General features: G+C 41.1%; 1 pseudogene; it reads right to left on the minus strand.

Moving 5' to 3' along the window:
* Positions 1 to 800: 800 nt before the first annotated feature.
* LOC129825892 (serine/threonine-protein kinase N2-like) lies at positions 801 to 5,687 on the minus strand (annotated as a pseudogene).
* Between the last annotated feature and the right edge of the window lie 297 nt (positions 5,688 to 5,984).

Genomic DNA, 5,984 nt, shown 5'->3' on the forward strand with positions numbered 1-5,984 from the left:
GAATAGAAAGAGGAGTGGGAGGCCCTGGTGCATAACTGAGCAAGAGAACAAGTACATTAGAGTGTATAGTTTGAGAAACAGATGCCTCACAAGTCCTCAACTGGCAGCTTCATTAAAAAGTACCCGCAAAACACCAGCCTCAACGTCAACAGGGAAGACGCAACTCCGGGATGCTCTGTCTGAGATATGATAAACAATTTTGAACAGTAGTGTATATCTAAAAGCATTGATTGAAAATGACTTGAACTAAACTAGCTTGAAAAATTGCTCGCCCTTCACTTCATTTGCGTCCCCCTCTCCGGCTCCCGTTTTTTTCTCTGTATACCTCTTAAGAAGCTGCATGTACAGACAGGGTGAGGGTTCAAAACAAACGCTGGTATCTTCATAACAAAACTCTTTCTGAACGGTTTCCAAATATATACAAATATGAGAGACAAAATGAGAAGAGAAAGGAGGGTGGTTGCCTTTTGAGTGATGGAGATGGAGTCTGGAGAGAGGCATCCAGGATAATGAACATCATCATTAACTATGCTGTCAAGCACCTCCTCTTCATCTTCTCCTGGGAATGGAGACTGGCAAAAGATTGATAGAGGGAAGGCTTTATTCTGTTTTATGGCCAGTCATTGAAACTATATAACATTACATATCTGTGTATTTGTGGTTATTCATTTGTATTTGTATTTATTATGGATCCCCATTACTCTTCCTGGGGTCCAGCAAAATTAAGGCAGTTATACATTTTAAAAACATTACAATACATTCACAACAGATTTCACAACATATTAAGTGTGCCCCCTCATACCTCTACTCTACTACCACATATCTATAACACAAAATCCACGTGTACATGTGTAAAGTGTGTGTGTTATTGTGTGTTTGTATGCATATGTCTATGTTTGTGTTGCTTGTTTGTGACAAACTGTTTAGTCTGTGTTTTAGGGAGTGCATTCGTGTGTAGTTATCTTCAGTAAGCACCTCAGGCGCCAGGGCCCAAATTCACAAAACACTTCTTACGCAATTACTTAAGAAGCTTCTTAAGAAAAAAAATAAGAAGTTCATAAGATAGTTCGTAAGTGCAATTCCTCAACAATATCTTAAGATTCAATGATTTTCTTACAAACTTCTCAAATATCTTATTCCGAATCTTCTTAAGATGTGTGTTGCCAGGCAACTGATTTAGCTATCTAGCTAGCAATGGCAATCATGTTAGCATATTTCCTTCAGAGACTAGTTCTAAAACATATTATTGGGTTTAAAATAATCAATACTGAAACTTTCAGATGAAGTTTGAGTGAATTGCTTTCAATTGCTTTCATGAGCGTATTCTCTCACTACCCTGAGTTTAAGACAAGGGTTCAGCTATCTTAGAATTAAGAACAAATTCAAAAACCTTATTTAAAATAATCCAATTTGTTCTTAACTTTTTGCTTAAGGAGAAACATAAGAAATAGCGCAAGAACATTTCCAAAAACAACCTTTATGAGGAATAGCAACTTTGCTTAACTTTCTTCATAAGTCTAAAATGGCAGTTAAGAAGACATTTCTTCTGAAGAAGGTTGTGTGAATCTGGGCCCAGGAACTCTGGAGTTCCACAGAATGTTGACCTCCGGTCGCCATGCCCCATCCCTGCCAGGTTAACAGCAGATAGAGAAGTGTTTAACTACACACACACACACACACACACACATACAGTTTGTAATATGTCATTTCCACACATACCCACATACTCTGTCTGAGATACGATAAACCATAATTTACCTTCTTTACAACGCCCAAAGTCTGTGATTTTAACAAATCCGTCTGCGTCTATCAGCAAGTTGTCCAACTTCAAATTCCTGTGTAAAACACATCCAATTGAAATAAGCTGCAGATGCAAGCTATAGCTGTATTTAGGGCTGGTTTATAACACCCGTGAGTCAAATGACTCAGACACGACTTACCGATAAACTATCTTATTCAGATGCAGGAACTCTAGACCCAGCAAAACACAGGCTGAGTAGAACCTGTAACCTAAAGAAAAGTCAAGAAAATCTCACTGGTCTGGAAGCAGCCGTGCAGGTTGACCAGAAAAGGGTGCCTCGACGCGTTGATTATCTCGAAGATCCTCCTCTCACACATAAGGCTGTCAAGCCATCAGAGAGAGCATTTCTTACTGTAAATAAGTTATTATCTGTGGGTATCACTACTGTATGTGTGTTAAGTGAGCAAGCCTATCCATTGTATGGTATACTGTATCATTATGTCTCCTATTCTTAAAGAACACTAACCTGTCTTCATCACAGGTCACAATGTCCCTCTTCTTCAAGGCTTTGAAGACAGAGTTTTCCTGTCTTCTTAAAGTCAGCTAGAAGTACCTGGATAGGGTGAATATTGGAGTACATGGTGCAGTGGGCTATTACAAAATCATATAATACTCTAACATCATGTTGTGTTGGCAAAAAAACACTGGACCTTTCCAAAGTGTCCCCTTCCCAGGACAGAGATACATTTGAAATCTTCCATCTGCATCCTTGCTCTCTCTGTTGTGTAGTTTTCAATGGAGGACTGAAAAGGGGCAGACAGATATGCTACAAAGCTAGAACCATGGACACCAAGGCCAGTGTGATGGAAATGTCATACTTGTGCTTTTCTATTTACCAATTTCTATGTTCTATGTTTGTGCTTTTCTATAAACCAATTTTTGTGTTCATGCAAGTGACTGACTGAACAAATCCTTACTTACAGTAGCTGCAATTTGGCAGTACACCCAGACCTTGTTTTCAGAACGAAAGATATCTCAGTTTCAAGGTCTCAGCTTAGAGAGAAAAAGCCTCGTGAGGTATTGGTCTGTCACATGTTATGAACCAGTATTGGTATGTCACATGAATGAAACAAAACAGTAATAATGAATTAATTAAGCTAAATTATGCAAATATGACTTGTCTGTGTATAGCCATATATAAGACAACCGCTGGGACTGCCCCAGCAGAGCTCCTGACAGACATTCACTATGGTGCATTAAGTTTGTTGGAACCTCTCCAGCGCACTGACAATAAACAATCTTAAATCAATAAACAATTGGTTTAAGATTGACTGAGTGTCCCTATGTAAGAATTTCCACAAAACCAGTCATTCCTTTGAATAACATTTCATCAAAGTCTTCTAAAGGACTCTATGCACATGACTTTACCAAAATGACATTTGACTGCCACAGTTTTCTGTTCAGTGGAGCTGGTAAAGGTGTTCACCACTTTTTCTGTCAGAGTAGGAATTTGTGGTGTTTTCTGTGCTGTTGAGATCATGTTGGGGATGCATCTTCCCTGGTCAGTGCTAGACGTTTTAGATTACTGCTCTTCACTTATGTTAAGCCTAATCACCGGCACGTCACTGCAGATCAAGAGAAACACAGTGATGGTCATGTATATAATCAGGGAAATCATGCAGTGAAAGTGATATTACATATAGTCCCATAACCAAATATTCTTATAAATACACAACACACAATACCTGTTTTACAATTGATGTTCTTAATGCACACATTGCCTGTATTGTGTTTCCATGGGCAGCACTGTGCTTTCTCTCACCCTGGCAGAAAGGGGGTTGAGAGTGGCCTTATTGGTGGAAAGTGGCGGGTTGACCACAACATCAGAGGAAGTAAACAGACTCAAAGTGGTGAAGGAACTGCATTGAGACAGGACACTCATCATCAGATGGCCCCATGTGGCAAAGTTCCTGTTCATCTGGGCAACACGTAGGAAGTTCTTCCCTGAGTGGAGGGAAAAGAACGCTGAGTTCAATCCATCAACCCAATATACTGTACCTATCATCAACAGTAACAGGAGTAGGCCTATTCAATCTGTGACTAAAGGACCAAGGAAGGTGACATAGAGTAACTTTCTCTTTTGAGAAAATGCACCTTTCATTGGGTTGGCGCTCAATCACAGGTTTGACTAAATTAATCTGCAAAGCCACCAGAAAAATAACAAGTAGTGTGTTACATATGGATATCTGATTGATAGGCCGCACTGTGGCTATGCCATCTCATATTCGGAACTATAAACAAATCACACCTCAGTGAACAGTGTACCCTGGGGCTCCAGGCACAAACACAGAAAATGTTGTTGGTTGTCCAGGAACTCTTCCAGGCGCAGGTACTTGACTGCATACGTCGCCGTCCATTTTTGCCAGAAGAGCCCAATCCCCAACTCCCGAGACTGTGGGGGTCCAAATATGAAATATATTTATAATCTCCCAACTGAGAATTAATATGACCTTTTACCAATATAGACATGTTCAGACTATGTATAACACATTCCTTTGAGTTCACATACAACCAGGTAGGGGCAGTACAATGGCTCCTCCTGGTGTTCTGTATAAGAACTAGCTCTACTAGTCACCCTTTCTACTTCAATGAGAATATCAATCACCCACTCTATTGACACTACTTGCCTGCTCCAGTTGGATGCTGAAGCTTTGTCTCCAGGCCTGCTTGTTCAGGGGTTTGCAGTGGGTGCAACCCACCATTCTGTTATCCAGTTTCAACACTGCACTCATCTCCACTGCCAGACACAAAGTCAGATATTGCTGTTCTGATTTCAGCAAGTCCTCACATCCCAGAAGCCTGACCTCAATTGTGCCTGTAAAATGTTACATTTATCAGGAGAACAGACCATAAAATAAATAGTATCTTTCTGCTTTTACCTCAGATCCATAAACATACATAAAATATCTGTAAGGTTTGAAGAGAGTGGTTACCTGTTAGGGAGGCCGGCTTAAGTAAGGATGAGGAGGTTGAGGAGGAAAGGGAGAAGAGTAAACAACTTTGTCATTGTCCCCCAGGGGGAGGGGATCCTGTAGGGAGCCCCTCTTTGGTGACAGGCTCCTGGACAGCTTCCTGGGAGGACTCCCTCAGGCGATACTCCAGAGAAAGACGCAGAAGATGTAGCTTCTGAGACAAATCTTACACATGGAATCGGGTCTGGTAGAGATATACTGTATGCAATTCCTCAAACACACATAGCATAGAAACAAAAACAAATGTTCCAATGTAAAAACCAATAACCTGATGATGTTTTTCCAATCTTAAACTAATTTTACAAAAGGTTCCTTAGTTCCTGTGAATTGATTGTAATTTTGTACTGTTTTCTAATAGAATAGTAAAAAAAAAAAAAAAAAAAAGTGTTTCTAGATATAACCAAGCTAGCCCACCTCAGCCAGGCCAGTTGGCAGCTCCTCAAGCTCCTTCACCATATCCCTAGCCACCTTCACCACCTCTGTCTCTCTCTGGACATAGTGTTTTAACTCTGCCACACGAATGTCCAGGGGATTGACACCCAAAGGTATCTTCCTGAGTCAATGGTGCATGACAAAAAAAGCACAGATTTCAAGCACAGATCATATCAGAAAACATACATTGTAAATCTCCAATCAACATTAAAGAACCATCGTCCACATACTGAGGAACTGTCTCTCTCACCGTCTTTCTAATAAGAGTACAATCTCCATAACTTACTACTCAATCAGTGTAAAAATTCCAGAGCCATCATCCTTTAATTCATGGTTCTTCAAGCCGGATTGAGTTAACAACCCGAAGATATGGATCCAACACATACGAACGCACCTGACCCATCCGTGTGGCCCCGTTCACAGAGAGAAAGACATCCCCCGGCTCACCTCGGAACATGAACCCCCAGCTCACCTCGGAACATGAATAGAACTGAAGAACTAAGCATCTATCAGTGGCAGGTCTTGCCATTCAGCACGACTTGTAGTCCCTGTTGCGCCATCTACGCTCTGCAAGGACACATTCAGGACAACATTGGAGTCAACCAAGAGCTTGTGAAGCCCGCCACCGAGTCATTCTACGTGGACAACTGCCTTTGAATATTACCCTCTGCCGATGAAGCAATAAACATTGTTAATGGACTGCGGCAGTGGCTCCATACTGGAGGCTTTGAGATACACCAGTGGGCTAGCAATGTACCAGCTGTCATTGAGCACCTACT

This window comes from Salvelinus fontinalis, chromosome 28 (assembly GCF_029448725.1).
Source record: "Salvelinus fontinalis isolate EN_2023a chromosome 28, ASM2944872v1, whole genome shotgun sequence".
NCBI lineage: Eukaryota > Metazoa > Chordata > Actinopteri > Salmoniformes > Salmonidae > Salvelinus > Salvelinus fontinalis.